Source organism: Dermacentor silvarum, chromosome 7 (genome assembly GCF_013339745.2).
Source record: "Dermacentor silvarum isolate Dsil-2018 chromosome 7, BIME_Dsil_1.4, whole genome shotgun sequence".
Taxonomy (NCBI): Eukaryota; Metazoa; Arthropoda; class Arachnida; order Ixodida; family Ixodidae; genus Dermacentor; species Dermacentor silvarum.
The window spans coordinates 89,804,671-89,823,628 of record NC_051160.1 but is presented as its reverse complement, the minus strand read 5'-3'; positions in this window follow the sequence as shown (position 1 = coordinate 89,823,628).

Sequence of the window (18,958 nt, the reverse complement as noted above, 5' to 3'; positions counted from 1 at the left end):
ATTCAAGTGTGCTTCATGTGCTCCTTGATTTCTCACTGCCTCCATGACTGCTTGTATTTCTACTGAATCAGATGCCTTTTCATAGCTTATGAAAGCAAAATAGAGAGCTTGATTGTACTCCGCGGATTTCTCATTTGCCTGATTGAGGACATGGATGTAATCTATTGTATAAAACCCCTTTCTGAAGCCAAGCTATTGTCTTGGTTATTTGAAGTCAAATGTTGCCCTGATTCTATTGGAAACTACCTTAACGAATTAGTTTATACAAAAATGAAAGCAATCTAATGGGCCTATATTTCTTTAGTTTTTTAACGTATCTCGTCTTACGGATTACTTTAATGTTGGTAATCTTCCTGCTTTCTGGTACACTTGAAGTCGTGAGGCCTTGCGTATAAACGGTTTTTCAAGTCCTTTATTCAAGTCCTTTATTAAAGGACTTTATTAAAGTCCTTTATTCAAGCATACCATTGTAGCACCCTCATTTGGGCGGCGCATAGATACCGGATAGCGCGCACCCGCATGTGAAGAAAATAAAGATGGCGCCTGGCCATGACACGTGAAGCCACGGCTCGCTGTTCTATTCTGACATCGATTCGGGTCAGTGTCTCTTTCCTTCGCTCCTGAGGCATAAGCCTACAGGTGTTGACCTAGGACGAACACAATGGCTGATCCACCCGCACCCTCTACTGAACAGGGCTCACGTTCGCAGGACGTTTCGTCGGTGCAACTGCGCCTCGCACCCTTCTGGCCCCAGAACCCGCAAGTTTGGTTTCACCAGATCGAGGCACAATTCTGCCTCTACCACATCACCTTGGAAACGACGCGCTACTACCACGTCGTCCAAGTCCTTCCTCCTGATGTTGCCAGCGAGCTCTTGGACGTCGTCTCCAACCCTTTCGGTGATGCACGTGCTTGGAATTAACGGTGATGTACGTGCTTGGACACGTACGTGTCGGCCCTGCCATGTGACAAAGGTCTCCCGTCATATCAAGACGCCTCCCCAATCCTTCCTTCCACCTGGCCGTCGTTTCGGCCATGTTCATCTTGACATTGTGGGCCCTCTACCCGTGCCTCAAGGTTACCGTTATATACTCACCATGGTCGACCGTTTCCCACTGTGGCCGGAGGCTGTTCCCATTCATGACATCACCGCTGAGACCGTTTCCCACGTTTTCATTTCTCCGTGGGTATCTCGCCTTGGTTGTCCAGGCACCGTGACAACAGACGGTGGGCGTCAATTTGAGTCCTCCCTGTTTGCTTACCTTAACCCTCTACTGCACAGCGTGCCAAATTTGGCACATACTGGTTATTCTTTTTTTAGGCTATTGCAAGAAACCTGCTAAGAAAATTATGCACCCAAAACAAGACCAATAGCCTTCCTAATCTTGAATTAAACTTGTACTGCCATCTATTGAAAGCTTTCCAAAGTAGAAACATTTGTTGTCTTGAAAAAATGCCTAAACTTATTTTGGCTTATGGGCTGGGTTTGAACATTCGTTTTTTTGTATTTTGAATGTATGCAGCAACAATTAAAAATTATATATTTTCTAATTTTCGGGATAAACAGCAAACAGGAATAAAATATTTTTTTCATGTACGAAACTGTGGTCTTGGACCGCAAGATGGTATGTGCCATATTTGGCACACTGTGCAAATCTCCGGTTGGATGCAGCTGGAGTGAGAGCATGGACTCGCGCACATTTTACGGGTTGAGAAAGCCTCGACATAGGACGATTGGCGCTCATATTTCCTCTGGAAGTGAAGACTCAGATGATGATTATCGAATGGATGAGTAAATAAAACAATTGCGTATTGCATTCGCAAATCATAGTGAAGCAGTGTCGACTTTGGCGCGCTTTTGTATTTGGCGCCAAAACGGGATCCGATGCATGTTTTGTTTGCTGGAGGCGCGCTGTGTAGGATGCTCGAGCCGACCAATTGGAACACTGGCCCGAATTTGACGACAATAGAATGCGCTGCAAGCGTCCACTTTGCACAAAAAAGTATCTTCTGTGCGCTGCAATAAATGCAGTCCACCTGTGCTTGAATTCAGGAAGCAATTGTTTTGTCCTGTTTCACGAGGCAAGATAGCGCCTCCTTAAGTTGTCGTTTCCACTTCACCTAATGCGGAAAAGGTTTCTGTGGATTTGCACAATCTGCCATATTTTGCACATACCAATATCTTTATCACCATGTGTCCAATAAACATAATTTTTTCAGAATGCTTTCTTTTGATGAAAAAACACCGCATATCCACGGGGTGAATGATGATGAGTGGGCGAAGCTCCGGCGGGAATCATCGGTAAACCGTGAATCTTCCGTGTAATTCGCCCGGTCTCGCCGCACTAAATCGAACGATTGACTTCCACCAATGACACACGCCATATGTGACGTCATTCCTATTTTATAACAGCGCCCTTCATTATATTTGCACCATCTCCCGCTTAAGGGGACGCTAGCACAAACGCGTTAGAAACGTGCAGTAATCTCTAGTAAGGGGGAGAGGCCACAGCGTCTTACGCAGCCGTTTACACATGCCGGAACGTGCACCGCCTTGTACTTAATAGCGCATAAAAAGGGACGAGGCACAGATGGACGACGCGGACTCAGCGCTGTGTCCGCGTCGTCCATCTGTGCCTCGTCCCTTTTTATGCGCTATTAAGTACAAGACATGGAATACCAACTCGCCCAATCTTACGCTCTTTCAACGTGCACCGCGTTTGCCGACGCCATCACATGATTGCTGAGAGAGTATAACCCCCGTATTCATAAACGCTCCTCGACTTGAACTTGACTTGCCACTGCCTTCAACGCGTTTCGAACGCGCTGCCCAAGGCGGTGGCAAGTCAAGTTCAAGTCGAGGAGCGTTTATGAATACGGGGGTAAGGCGGAGAGGCCACAGCGTCTTACACCAGCTTCTTACACGGGCCGTAACGCGCTAGCACAAACACGTTAGAAACGCGCCGTCTTTCGTTAATGTTGGGTATTTATTGTCATCGTGGTGCGTGTGTCCATGTGCGCTTCGTGGCATAGTGGTTAGCGCCGCGCGGTCGGAAGCGAGGGGTCCCTGGTTCGATTCCGCGCTACGGACACAACTTTCGGAATTTGTTTTTTCATAAAAGTAGACATGGCTACCTACTACTACTACATGCTACAGAGGAGGGACAGACCTACACCCTAAGGAGCTTCGCCCCTAAAATACAATTACACAGTAAAACAAAAACAATTTTCCCACATGGTATAATCGTGCAGTAGAGGCGCCAGACATTGTCGTACCACTGCGTATCACCCCTGTGCCAACGGCACGGTGGAACGCCTTCACCGACAACTGAAAACCGTCCTGGCTACCCGCCTCGATTGTGCTACCTGGGTAGACGCCTTGCCCCTTGGGCTCCTGAGTTTACGGGCCGTCCTCCGGGCAAACCTACAGTGCTCAGCAGCAAAGCCAGTGTATGGCAGTTCTCTGCGTCTCCCCGCAGACTCCTTTGCATCAACGCAGCTACCAGCCTATCCTCGACAATTCCTACAACGCCTGGTAAAGACCTCCGGAGCACTCCACCCCGTCCTTCCCGCAACAAAACAATCATCTTGCCCCCGGACATGGCCACTTCAACACACGTTTTCGTACGCCGCGACGCTGTCCGACCACCGCTAACCGCGGCCTACGACGGACCCATCCGCCTCCTCCACCGCAACCGGAAAAGTGCCACTCTCCTACAGAACGGCCGAGAAGAGACAGACAGCCTGGACCGCCTTTAGCCGGGCTACGTGGGGACCGCGATGGAAAGCCTTGCCTCTCCGCCTGACCTCGTGCTAGAGTGCCTTAATCGGCCTTCAGTCCTGTTCCGACGTCCAGTTACAGTGGCTAGTAGTCCAGTCTAGACGGGGGACCCTGTAGCGCCCTCCTTTGGGCGGCCCGTAGAACCCGGACAGCGCGCGCCCACATGAGAAGAAAAAAGTTGTCGCTGTTTCACCTGAAAGGCGAAGCATCAATTGCGATAGCAAATTTGTAGAGAGCTATACGGAGTAATGATAGTAGCTTTATCAGCTGTATAAACTTGGACATGCAGCAGCACCGGCAACACGCAGAACTGTTGTCGACGCCGTCGGCGTTTTGCCCGCGTTCGCACAAAATGCGTGCGGCGTTGGTGACTGCTGCCGGAGCCTCTGATATAAATAGGCACTTGGTGCCGCAGCTAAACGTCGCCTCCCTTCCCTCCCCCTCCCCCCCACGGCCTTTCGTGCGTCAGAAGAAGATGATAAGTGGTTCTTGAGGGAAAGGGAAAGGTTGACGCTATCTTCTGCAGCCCGTCAGAAGAAGGCGCGTTTGCTCTACATATATGGTGATGGTAAAGGAGGAAAGAGACGCCTACTTCTGCAGCCCTTAAGGAAGCACGGCACAGAACGCGCGTTTGTTCTCCGCCGTGCGTTCACTCCCCGTGAAAGCGCGCGTCCCTCGCGCCCTTTCACTCGCACATACAGCGTTCGGCGGCGCGCGGCGACGATTTCATCTCCATTGACGTCATACGGAACCTCACGGCGACGGCGATGGCGACGGCGACGCCGATGGCAGAAATCTGCTTTGGAGTGTCCATATAATTGCTATCGCAATAATAAAGACGCCGCCAGGCCGTGTGATGTGAAGCCACTTTCTATTCTGACTTCGATTCAGATTACCTGTCTCTTTCCTTCGCTCTTGAGGCATAAGTCTACACCATCTTTTCCATACTTGAATAAATCGAGAATAGATCGACTGTTGAAATCTCATTTTTACAGCGAAGCTGCTAAGGGCTCACTCTTCCATGGTCGCGTTCGGCAATAGAAAAAAAAAAATTTGCCGCGTATCTGCGTGCTTCGCTGCAAATGTCGTCGAAAGACGATAGTCTTCTGCCGGCCGTACTACATGAGTGCTGGTCTGATCCGCGGCCACCCGTGATGCTGCTCTCGTACCATTTCCGTCCTGGCATGAAGGTTTGTTTAAACAGATTTCATTTTACCGCATTATTTCATCAAGCGGCCATTTATGTTTTGCCCTGCCTCAGACAGCGCTTCCTTTATGTTGAATCGGCCGCATCTGGCTGGCATTGATAAAATTGAGGAGGCGCTGCGTGAGACATGGACGCCATCTGGCAATGCATCGGGAAACATAAGCTTGTGCAGAGGGTTTCCTTCCTCCATGGCAGAGGGCGCTCGTCGGCGCGCAGTCGGGGAACGTCGTTCGTCGGCGCGCATAGCATGGCATTTTCAGCGCAGCTTAAGAAACTAGTGTCTTTAGAGTTAAGTATCTATGTATTTTCTATTAAAGGAACACACCTCCTAATACTTACCTAGTGATGTTGCGCCTCAGATATGCGTAATATTTACTTTGTGATCGATAACGTTCACAAGTATGAACAGCCGTACCAGTTTAAGTAGTGTGGGCGGTAAGCAAGTGGTCCAACTTTGGCCGGGTGGCTGAATCGGGTGACAGACAGACCAAATTTTCAGCGTTTAAGTTCCCCAAGAAAGACTATTGTCTTTAAAAAACTCTCCTTGGCCGTATGCTGTATGTGCGAGTGAAAGCGCGCGAGGGCGAGGAACGCGCGCTTTCACGGGGAGTGGACGAACGGCGGAGAGCAAACTCGACTTGTGTGCGAATGAAAGTGCGCGAGGGCGAGGAACGCGCGCTTTCACGGGGAGTGGACGAACGGCGGAGAGCAAACGCGACTTCCCAGTGGAAGGAGAGCTGTGGGCGAGGAGGGCATCGAGGCACCCTAGACTGTGCGTGCGCGTGCCCGCTCTCCCACTGCGGCGCGTGCACGCAGCCCTGCCGGCCTCTGCCGCATGTGCCGCCGACTCTCTCTGGGCTCTCGCCCACCTCTCCCCTAACAGGGTTGACAACGGCGTTTAGCCGTTCCTTCATGTAGCCAGCGTTTTGACAGCGGTTCTGTGCGGTCACACAAACAACGCGCACAAATGTTGTCGACGGCGGCGTTTTGCCCGCGTTCGCACCGAACGCGCGCGGCGTTGGTTGAAAAAGGCGTTGGTTATGAAGAATGTGCCAACCTTTGCCGTACACCCTATGGCGGTGTACCGTAAGGCCATGGTCCCTGTGGTCTCTAAATAAATGAAAACCACGGAATCATATATATTTCTCATTCTTTAATAGTTAAAATAACGAATTACACCATCACATCTTAATAGTTGTAATTGGAAATACATAATTCCCACTAGGGAGCCTACATGCAACAGCGCTTGAATGTAGGCTCCCTAATTCTCACCATAGTGCAGCTTCGCTGGTCTTCCATCTCCACCTCAGTGGAAGGGCTGACAGTGTTTTTTTTTCTGTAGCGTTTCCCCGGGACATGTCTTGCAAAGGCCCTCGAACTTCATTGCTGGTTATACAAGTGGTCTTTATAACCTGTTCACCACTACTTCCAATGAAGGTTGCGTGACAACTCTGGGCGCTGTTCAGATCATTATAAAATTTTCTACTGCTCTTACTATACCATCCAGCTTACCTACATTTTGCATAGGCGCCTTACCTCCCACTTCAAATGCTGCTTATGAAACCAGCCTAGTTATGGTATCGTTAATTACTTCTATGTTACTTCATCTTCCTGTTCTAAAGCTTCATACTTGTTTGTGAGCCCCAGCCGGGATACATCTGCTTTCATCCTGAATGCGTCTAGGTGGGCCTGTTACCTCTTGACTAATTTTGCTCGGTCGCTCTTGAAATTGAGAGCAATCTTAAACTTCACTAATCTATGATCACTGCCCTTTACCATACCTAACACTTCTACATCCTGTACTATGCTGAGGTCAGCACATCTAGAGTATGAAATCTCTTTCATTTTTGGTTTCCGGATTATGGATTTTCCCGGCCCACTTCCTGCTACTGCGCTTCCGGAAGATGGTATTCATTAAAGAGCTTTAGCGTGTCTGGAATTCCACTAAACTCCGGAAGATAGGGTGGAATGGTGGTTGGGCGTGGCGCGAACACGAGTGGCCTGCACAGTACCAGCCACCTGGTGACGCAGAGCTCAACCAGACAAGCACAGAACTAAGAGAGAACGACACACAGAGAAAAAAAAGAGCCATTGTAAGTACCGGCTGGCTACCCTGTGCTGGGTAAAGGGATAAAGTGAATATAGAAAGTGATTGAAGAAACATATAAAAAATGACATCATCTCTCCCTACGGGCAACCATGGTGGAATGCGAAAGCATCGCGGGGGGTGCGCATCGTGTTTCCGTTTCGTTTCACTTGGCAACACAACCCAATGAAAGTTAGAGTGAGAGAATGTATTGAGAAGAGAGGAGACGTTTGTACGGGGTTGTTGCGTCTTTATTTAGAGATCGTACGTGATTCCTAGCGTCGGTGCGCGCTATCTTGAAGACAATCCCGAAGTTCGGGGTCCGCTTGCCGACGCAGACGTTTACGTTCGGCTTCCCGCGCCTTCCTCTGCTCCGCGGGGGTGGCGCTGCCGCTGCAACTAGCGCCGACGTTGACGTTGTTCATGGCGTTTCGTACATCGTTGCACAGAGAATGACGGAAGCACAGTGAACGCGCGCTTCATACTGCGCCGCGACACTTGCGCCGCCTAAACCGGCGTACCCTTAGAGAGAGAGTGAGAGAGAGAGAGAGTTATATGCAATGGTTTGCTGCGCCGCACCTGTGGCGGCGATCATCCAGCTGCGTACTCCTTCAGGTGGCTACCTCCAAGCTGGAGGAAGAGCTGGCGGGGAGATTGCTCGTCTTCACGGATGGCTCCGTCCTCCCCGACAGCGGCTCAGCCACTGCAGCCTGTGTGGTCCCCGCGCTCGGCAGGGCATCGACCTGTCGACTTCCCTTCTCGGCCAGCTCCACCGCTGCTGAGATGGCGGGCCTCTACCTGGCCGCAGACCTGCTGGCAGCCGAGCCTCCTGGGGTACCGGTCGCAGTGGCCAGCGACTCGCGAGCTGCTCTCCAGGCTGTGTGCCTCCCGGAGAGGGCTGGCTTCAGTGCAGCCCTCCTGGTGACGAAGCTTCACGCCCTCCGTGCCAGTGGTACTGACGTCTCTTTGCACTGGGTACCTGCTCACGTGGGGATCCCGGGCAATGAAGAGGCAGATGCCTTGGCCAAGGAGGCACACGGCACGGACACGGCACCCAGCCAGGCGGTCGTGTCATCGGACTACTCCAGGAGCACCTTGCAACGACTGCTGCTGAGCTGCCACCCCGACGCACGCGTGGCAAGGCGGAGCCCTACGACACGGCTGCCTGACAGGGGACTGACCAGAAGGGAGAGATCCCTCCTACTACGCCTTCGGATTGACTGCTGCTGGACAGCCGCCCGAAGCTTCCGCCTGGGAAGAGCAGACTCCCCAGCCTGCTCTATGTGCGGGGCAGACGAAACGCTGGAGCACCTCCTATGTTCCTGCCCCGCACTCGACCAACACCGCAACACCATGGTGGCTCAACTCCGCCGCATGGGCCTACCTTCTGGTACCAGCACGGACCTGCTGCATCCAGCCCGCAATCCCAGCCAAGTGTTCAAGGTGGTCCTCGGCTACCTTGCGGACACTATGCTGGCTGACCGGCTGTAGGGACACCCTGCCCGAGACGAGGACGACTGCCCTCTCCCTTCCACCCTTCTCCCACTATTTCCTTCTTTCTCCCTCCCATTCCCCTCCCCTCAGATGCTGAGCCGTGCTCCCTATAAGGGCTGCAGAAATATGCATCTTTCCCCACCCCGAACCTCTACTACTACTCTACTACTACCTGGGGCGGAGAGGGGGAGAGGGGAGGAGGAAAGCGCACACCTGCATAGGAGAAAAGAATGACGGAGAGTTGCGCATGCGCAGTATGGGTGCGGACGCCGCAGAACGGACACTGCCCCGAGCATAAGATGCTCTCGCATCTAAAAGTAAAGTGAGAAAAATTCACATAGTAACGCTAAGTTACGTGTTGCAGCTTTCAAAATCGGTCGCAAACTTCCCAAGCCTTTAAGGTCTTGAGCAGAGCCCTCAAGGCCTTGAATGCCGAAACCCGGCTGCACCAGTGCCCTAGAACTTTTTCCTCTGTAAAGGGGCTGTGTAAAGGAGCAAACAAGCGTCGTTGGCGACTTCAACGTGGACGTGTCGAGGCCAGATGGCAATAGGCTGCTCTCGTTTATGCTTGAACGGTTAGGGCTACAGTGCTACACCGATCTCCCAAGGTGCCAACGACCACGCGGCACACGTGTTTCGGCTTAACCTTCACCAAGGGCCGGTCCATCGCACTCACCGAACCCCTGGCCGTCGACCATAGCGACAGCAAGGCATTAGTAACTTGCGTGAAAAAATAAAGAACCCCGAAACATTTATGTGTATCTGTGTTGTTAATTTGGATATACCATCTACACAGCTTCGCTGTCATCCACCTTCACAGAGTGGAATGGTTCATGAATTTTTTTTATTCGGAGTCGATTTCTTTCCACGAATTCTACCAATCTCTCTCTGGTATTATTCCTAGACTCGATTCCGCAGTTGCCAAATGGTTGTTGCCCAGCCTGCCTTTCCCCGGTTGGATTGAAGGCGCCAAAGTTCAGTATACTCCGTTTGCACCTTCATCATCATCATAATCATAGGCCTGTATTTACGCCCACCGAGGATGAAGGCCTCTCACCGTTACGTCCAATTATCCCTGTCTTGCGCTAGCAGATTCCAACTTGCTCCTCCAAACTGCCTAACTGCATCACTTCACCTAGTTTTCTGCCGTCCTCGACTGCGCTTTCCTTCTCTTGGTATCCATTCGGTAACTCTAATGGTCCACCGGTTATCCATCCTACGCATTACATGGTCTGCCCAGTTCCATTTTTTTCTCCTAATGTCAATTAGAATATCGGCTATCCTTGTTTGCTCTCTGATCCACACCGCTCTCTTCCTGTCTCTTAACGTTAGGCGTAACATTTTTCGTTAATCGATCTTTGAGCGGTCCTTAACTTGTTCTCGAGCTTCTTTGTTAAACTCCAAGTTTCTGCCCCATATGTTAGTACCGGTGAAATGCAGTGATTGTACACTTTTCTTTTCAACAACGGTGGTAAGCTCCCAGTCAGGATTTCGCAATGCCTGCTGTATGCACTCCAACCCAATTTTATTCTTCTGTAAATTTCCTTCTCATGATCAGGGTCCGCTGTCCTTAACCGACCTAGATAAACGTACTCCTTTACAGACTCTAGCGGCTGACTGGCGATCCTGAATTCTTGTTCTCTTGCCAGGCTATTGAACATTATCTTTGCTTTCTGCGTATTGAGCTTCAACCTCACTCTTACACTTTCTCGGTTAAGGTGCTCAATCACTTGTTGCAATTCATCCCCATGGTTGCTGTACCGGACCATGTCATCTGCAAACCGAAAGTTGCTGAGATATTCGCCGTTTATCCTTACTGAGCTTGCACCTTCCTCATTGCTAATTCAACTTCTTCACAAACTTATATTTCTTCACTTTCAGGCCACGAGGCAGACTTTAAATAAAGAACAACCGTACGCACGCGATTTTGTACCGACGGCTACAAGCGCGACGGCTGCAAACGACGGCGACGAGCGGCTGGTTTTGCCGCCGCAGAGGGCGATCCGTCACTTTCGGTTGTCACGTCGCTGGTTGTTGTCCAGCCAGAAAATTTCGTTTGTCAGCCGGAAGTCCACGCAGAGACTTCCACCGAGGCCAGTGTGGTTGCGCAACACGATGCAAAAACCCCGTCTGGCCGCTTGGATCTGGATTTGCTCTTGCAACTTGCTTACTGCCGTATCAACAAAAAATAAATGGTAAAATCAGCTGCCACTTCGTCTCATCTCACACTGAGGACAAAATATCAGCGCCATGTTGTCGTTATCGTTGAGTTTGGTTGTTTGTTTTGACGCTGTTAGGCCTGAGACGTCATCACAGCAGCGAAAGTATTTATGATTTGCTCACCAGATGGCGCCACGGCATTTCATGCTGATGACGCGGGACAGAATTCCACTGGCGACGACAGAAAAAGTAAAGCTGCATCTAATGCACCGTGTTTAAAACAATCACCCCGTGGTAGGTTTGAGATTTCTTTACGAGACCACAATGGCATTTAGTCAAGCAACAATGTAAATTTGTTGCAACTTTTTCGCAATGTCACCTCCATGCGGTTGTTCCACGCCGCGTCATGACAGCACAACAGGGTGTGCTTGTCACGTAGCTTGTCGTTGCCGCTTGAATATCGTGTACATGCGGTTGCTGCTTTACTTGGTAAAAGGTACGAGCAGACTGGACTGTTACACATTTTGCATCTTCCTTTTTTGTTATCGTCACGCACCATGCTACTAATTCCTTCCCTCTTCCCCTTTCATCAGCGCAATGTACCTCAAGCCGACCTCGTATCATTAACAATAACATTACGTAGCATTAAATATTTCTTTCTCTCTCGTTTACTCTGTGACATGAAGTAGGACATAGGCTGTCAGTCTGTCTATCGCAAATTGATACATTCTTTACGCATGTTTACGAGTTCCATTACCCGCAGATACCTGCTGTAGCAAATAAATATACACTGAGAAAGTGCTGAAACACAATGAATACCATTAAATGAAAAAGCAGAAATTATTGTCTCTGTTATGATATTCATGACACGTGATGCAGACACAGACTTTAGTCTACTGCATTTCTAAATTTTTGCGGAAAGAATGTCTCTATTCTGCTTTGAAGACGGAAATGGAATGATGAGAGAACCACATTTGTGGTAAGCAGGAAAAGGTATCAATGATCACCAGCGGCATCGGCATCGCATCAGAATTACGAAGACGCTCGCGTCTACACAAGGATTATGGGCTGGCCCACGCCTGAACGGGCTAGCGTTTCGATAGAGATAAAAAAACGCTTAGCCTTGCATTCGGCTGCGCAACGCCTGAAACAGCGAAACTGGGCGATCGTAGCCCAGCATTTTCCGGAAGTGCGCGCGAACTTTTTATCTTATAACTCACGATGATGATAATTTATTTTCGCGCTTCTCGGACTTACGGCCGTCACTGCGCGTTGCATAGCGCAGCTTGCAACACCGACACCGCGTTGCAATGCCGACAACGCGTTCCAGCAGACCCGCTCCGTGAATGTCTCTCTCTCTCTCTCTCTCTCTCACTATCATGTTCTTTATCTCTCTTTATCCACTTTATCCATTTATTTTCTTGATCCGAGCATAGCGCGCAAAACCTCGTCTTCAACTCGCAATCATATGATTGTGTACGAGCCATGTTTTGAGGCAACAACAACAATATAGTTCGCATAAATGCATGTTCTGCAAGCGTGGATGTACAGCCTAGTGGTTACGACGCTCGACTTTGGACCGTGGGTACGCAGGTTTAAAACCCACCTCGGGAAGAAAGTTTATTTTCTTTAATTTCTTGATAGTTTCTTGATACGAACCACCAACCATAAATTCCGTCTGGCTTAAACAGCCTCACTGTTAAAAAATGTGGCTCCAATCCAGGCTGTGAAGCTGCTTGGTCCAGCGAAGCTCTAAACGACATCCACAACGATTACCCATTGTGACGTCTCTTGAAATAATACACGTGGCTCTACAAAGAGTGAAACCAGAGACAAATGAAATGTACTTAACCACACCCTTTATTACTCCACAACGACATTATATTCAGGCTGTTCTTCTGGCGTCTTTACTTTTCGTGGTCTACCCATGGAAGCCTCGAATGAACTGAATGAGTTTCAAGACCATGGTGACGTCACTACGTGATATTTATGTTGTTGGGTACTTTTCCACTCGTAATATCTTACGCAACCGTAATCTTTACCCCGAAACACACGCCGGAAAAGGAACGTGCTTCGCATTATTCGCAGACGTCATTAGCGTACAATATACGGTTTTCACTTCACACCAGAATTTCGAACGACGTCAACCCATTTCGAAGCAGCTGCAAACCTGATCTTTACCGGAACGCGTCGGAGGGTGTTCCTTTTGTTCACATATCATAAATCATGTGGTTTTTGATGGTTCTTTTGTGGTATTGAATGCGAAGCATTTCTTGGCAAACATTTGCCACTCTTATAATATCTATGTCTCTATCTTACCCGCCGTGGTTACTCAGTGGCTATGGTGTTGGGCTGCTGAGCACGAGGTCGCGGGATCGAATCACGGCCACGGCAGCCGCATTTCGATGGGGGCGAAATGCGAAAACACCCGTGTACTTAGGTTTAAGTGCACGTTAAAGAACCCCTGGTGGTCCAAATTTCTGGAGTCCCCCAATACGGCGTGCCTCATAATCAGATCGTGGTTTTTGCACGTAAAACCCCATATTTATATTTATTTGTCTATCTATCTATCTAGTCGCTACGTCTTGGTGCTCTCATAGTGGTTTCGTTAACTTTGTGTTTACCAAAATTGGTATAGTAGGACAAGAGTGTACGACGAACATGAATTGATTATCATGGCATGTGTGTCATGTAGGTCACGAAACAGCTGCCTACGTCTTGGTGCTCTCATGTTTGTTTCATTAACTTCGTAAGTACCAACATTCGCATAGCATGACAAGAGTGTTTGGCAACCGTCAAACATAATTAAGTAACATGACTAAGTAAGTAAGTCATGACATGACTGTCATGACGTGTCATGTAGGTCATGAAACGTCCGCCTAAAGTGACAATGACCCAGCGAAAAAACATTAACACTAAAAAACCATTGAAAATGGTTCGGGCGTGGGTACTAAGGGAAGGAAACACTAAAGGATGATGGTAGAAGTCATTGTCATGACCATGACTCAGAAAAAATGACAATCATTCAGAAAAAAAAACATTACCACTCAAAAACCACTGAAATGGGTTCGGACATGGGTACTATACGTGAAGGAAACACTACAGAATGGTGGTAATAGCCATACTCATGAGCACGACTCAGCAAAAATTACAATGACTCCGCAAAAAAGATTAACACTGAAAAACTACTGAAATGAGTTCGGACGTGAGCACTAACTGAAGGAAACAATAAAAGATGGGGGTAGGTAGAAGCCATAGTCATGGCCATGACTCGGAAAAAACGACCGTGATTCAGCGGAAAATGGTTAACACTCAAAAACCACTGAAATAAGTTCTGACGTAGGTACTAAGTGAAGGAAACACTAAATGATGATAGTAGAAGTGATTGTCATGAGCACGACTCAGAAGAAATTACAACTCACCAAAAAATTTAACACCAAAAAACCACAGAAATGGGTTCGGACATGGGTACTAAGTGAAGGAAACACTACAGAGTAGTGGTAGTGGCCATACTCATGAGCATGACTCAGAGAAAATAACAATGACGCAGCAAATCATCATCATCATCATCATCATCATCATCATCAGCCTATATTTATGTCCACTGCAGGACGAAGGCCTCTCCCTGCGATCTCCAATTACCCCTGTCTTGCGATAGCGTATTCCAACTTGCGCCTGCGAATTTCCTAACCTCATCATCCCACCTGACTTTCTGCCGTCCTCGACTGCGCTTCCCTTCTCTTGGTATCCATTCTGTAACCCTAATGATCCACCGGTTATCCATCCTACGCATTACATTGCCTGCCCAGCTCCATTTCTTCCGCTTAATGTCAACTAGAATATCGTCTACCCCCGTTTGTTCTCTGATCCACACAGCTCTCTTCCTGTCTCTTAACGTTACTCCTAAGATTTTTCGTTCCATTTCTCTTTGTGCGGTCCTTAACTTGTTCTCGAGCTTCTTTGTTAACCTCCAAGTTTCTGCCCCGTATGTTAGCACCGGTAGAATGCAATGATTGTACACTTTTCTTTTCAACGACAGTGGTAAGCTCCCAGTCAGGATTTGGCAATGCCTGCCGTATGCACTCCAACCTAATTTTATTCTTCTGTAAATTTCTTTCTCATGATCAGGGTCCCCTGTGAGTAATTGTCCTAGATAAACATATTCCTTTACAGATTCTAGAGGCTGACTGGCGATCCTGAATTCTTGTTCCCTTGCAAGGCTATTGAACATTAGCTTTGTCTTCTGCATATTCATCTTCAACCCAATTCTTGCACTTTCTTCATGAAGGTCCTCAATCATTTGTTGTAATTCCTCTCCATTGCTGCTCAATAGGACAATGTCATCTGAAAACCGAAGGTTGCTGAGATATTCGCCATCGATCCTCACTCCTAATCCTTCCCAGTCTAAGAGCTTGAATACTTCTTCTAAGCATGCAGTGAATAGCATTGGAGAGATTGTGTCTCCTTGCCTGACCCCTTTCTTGATAGGTATCTTTCTACTTTTCTTGTGGAGAACCAAGGTAAATGTGGAATCCTTGTAGATATTTGCCAAGATATTCACGTATGCCTCCTCCACTCCTTGATTACGCAATGCCTCTATGACTGCTGATATCTCTACTGAATCGAATGCCTTTTCATAATCTATGAAAGCCATATAGAGAGGTTGATTGTACTCCGCAGATTTCTCGATTACCTGATTGATGGCATGGATATGGTCCATCGTAGAATATCCCTTCCTGAAGCCAGCCTGTTCTCTTGGTTGACTGAAGTCAAGTGTTGTCCTGATTCTATTGGAAATTATCTTGGTGAATATTTTATACAATACTGAAAGCAAGCTAATGGGTCTGTAATTCTTCAATTCTTTAACATCTCCCTTCTTATAAATAAGTATAATGTTGGCGTTCTTCCAGCTCTCTGGTACACTTGAAGTTGTGAGGCATTGCGTATAAAGGGCCGCAAGCTTTTCAAGCATGATATCTCCTCCATCTTTGATTAAATCTACTGTTATTCCATCTTCTCCAGGCGCTTTTCCCCTGGTCATGTCTTTCAAGGCCCTTCTAACTTCATCGCTAGTTATAGAAGGAGCTTCTGTATCCGGTTCATCACTATTTCGAATGGAAGAAGCTTGGCTGTTTTGGCTACTGTACAGGTCAGTATAGAATTCTTCTGCTGCTTTTACTATGTCATCGAAATTGCTGATGATATTACCATGCTTATCTTTCATTGCATACATCTTGCCTTGTCCTATGCCTAGTTTTCTTCTTACTGATTTCATGCTGCGTCCATATTTTACGGCTTCCTCAATTTTTCCCACGTTATAATTTCGAATATCCCTTACTTTCTTCTTGTTGATCAGTTTTGACAGTTCAGCGAATTCGATCTGATCTCTTGAGTTGGACACTTTCATGTTTTGTCGTTTCTTTATTAGGTCCTTTGTTTCTTGGGAGAGCTTCCCTACAGGTTGCTTTGGTGCCTTACCTCCCACTTCAATTGCTGCTTCTGAGATCAGCCTAGTTACGGTTTCATTCATTAGCTCTATGTTATCTTCATCTTCCTGTTCTAAAGCTGCATATTTGTTTGCGAGCACCAGCCTGAATTGGTCTGCTTTTACCCTTACTGCCTCTAGGTTGGCCTGTTTCCTCTTGACTAATTTCACTCTCTCTCTCTTCAAATTGAGAGAAATCCTAGACCTCACTAACCTATGGTCACTGCACTTAACCTTACCTAACACTTCTACATCCTGCACTATGCTTGGATCGGCAGAGAGTATGAAATCTATTTCATTCCTTGTTTCTCCATTAGGGCTTTTCAAGGTCCACTTCCTGTTGCTGCGCTTCCTGAAGAAGGTATTCATTATTCGGAGCCTATTCCTTTCCGCGAATTCTACTAACATCTCTCCTCTTGCATTCCTAGAATCGATGCCGTAGTTGCCAATGGCTTGCTCACCAACCTGCTTTTTCCCCCACTTTTGCATTGAAGTCGCCCATGACTAAAGTAGACTGAGTTTGCACCTTTCTCATTGCTAGTTCAACATCTTCATAAAACTGTTCTATTTATTCATCATCGTGACTAGAGGTTGGGGCATAGGCTTGTACTACCTTCATTTTGTACCTCCTATTCAGCTTTATTACGACGATTGCTACCCTTTCATTAATGCTGTAGAATTCATCAATGTTGCCCGCTACGTTGTTATGCACTAGAAATCCTACCCCGGATTCTTTCTTATCTGGAAGACCTCTGTAGCAGAGGACGTGGCCGTTATTCAGTACTGTGTAAGCCTCACCAGTTCTTCTAACCTCACTAAGGCCAATAATATCCCAGGAAATGCCTGATATTTCTTCAAATAGTCCTGCTAAGCTAGCCTCACTCGAGAGGGTGCGCGTGTTGAACGTTGCCAGGTTCAGTTTCCATTGGCGGCCTGCCTTGACCCAGAGACGCAGCAAATAGGCACACTTAAAAGCCACTGAAATGGGTTCGGACATAAATTATAGGTCATGACATGAGATGCGTGTCATGTAGGTCATGAAACAGCCGCCTACGTCTTGGTGCACTCATGGTCGTTCCGTTAACTTGGTCGGCTTCCCACACTCTGCTTCGGATAACATCAATTCCCACAGAGCGTGGGATCTGCCGTTTTTTTTTAACGAGTTCTGAGCTGTATGCCGTGAAACCATCAATTTTTACAGCGAAAGCTGTATATGGCTTGGCGAAACAAAAAGCCGTTCGTCCCATGTTTCTCTAAACGTCTACATTGGCTGCGCCGTCAGTTACGTCGTTCTCTACGTCGCACCCAAGCGTGCGCGCCATTGGCGGCGCCGTTAGTGACGTCGTTCTCTGCGTCGTACCTGCTCTGCCCGTAACGCCGTCTCCTGGCTCGTCGTTGTCGCATGCGTTCGATATCACGAGTTAGCTCGGCGTCGTGGTTAGCAGCATCCGCCCACCATTGGCGCTTGCGTTCCACTAGAAACACAAACATGTAACCAATAATTGAGAAACGCTTCAATACAGCGTCGGGATTACCCACTGCTAAACAACGCAGCCGCACGTTTCAGCTTCTCTGGTTAACCATCTGTACGGAGTGCTTGGGCGTTTTTTTTAAACTCCCTCAGCAATTTGGCCTTTATGGACGCCTTTCTTCTTGTTTAGTTATTAGTTGTTACAGTTAGCACGAGGTAAGTCGTAAGCTAGGTTTGAGCGGAGAATTAAAGTTTACGCGTAAGTGTCAAATGACCCATTGAGCGAAATGCAGCTCCACTAACATGAAACCTGGGGAAGTGCGAAGCATGCAGTGATGCACCGCTAATGGTCTCGTACTGCCTTAAGCAATGGCTCATAACCCCGTAAACGTGGCCTCCCCGTTACGACGACAGAAGAGAAGGGAAATTCTACGCGGGAATGAGCGGCAACGAAGCCAGCTGTGGAAGAAGACGGCGATGCTGTAGCCACTGATGATGATCGTAATTAATAATCATAATGATGAGAAAGACCCGACGGTTAATTGGCCACTTCTTTAACTAACCTTATGCTCTTGTATCATATCTATCCTCTACAACTCCTAACTTGAACCATTATCTCCTTTTAGATGAGTTTTTAGTATTCTCACGGTTTCGGAGACACCTCAGCTTCCGGTTGCGTGAGGTCGGCTTCGGGTATGCTCCTTGAGAAACATCATGTCTCTAGGTGTTAGCGCCATAAAAATGATAGAGTAAGAGATCGGTGTGTAGGTTTGTTCCCTTTCACGGAAGGCTGAAACTTTACTGGTCTACGTGGTCGCTCGTCACCACAGTCTATTAGCAGAGTCATTTATTACGCAAAGGACTCCGGTATTAGTAAACGGGGAGGCGATGGTTGGTTAACGCGCCCCGCGCCCTCTGTCATCGTTCCTTTGAGACTCCTCACATACATCAGACGTCAACCTTGAAGGGCTTCTTTGCGCAGTGCATTAGTGCACTGCGCAAAGAAGAAGACAGAAAGTGAAAGAAAGGGAAAGGCAGTGAAGTGCACCCGGTTTCACCACAGCGTTCACCGCACCGTGAAAGGTGGTCGCTAAGCTCAGACGCCTTCAAAAAGAATGTGCAGCAGTGCTCTTATGACCCACTGCGCGGTGACGGTTGAGTCTATGGTCCCATGTGCCGTCCAGTCAGCGTAGAGAGGCACACGCAATGTTTGTCTTTTATGTCCAAAAGAAGCTCAGTAGATGGGAATATGTTCTACGGTGTCGTCGCCATCG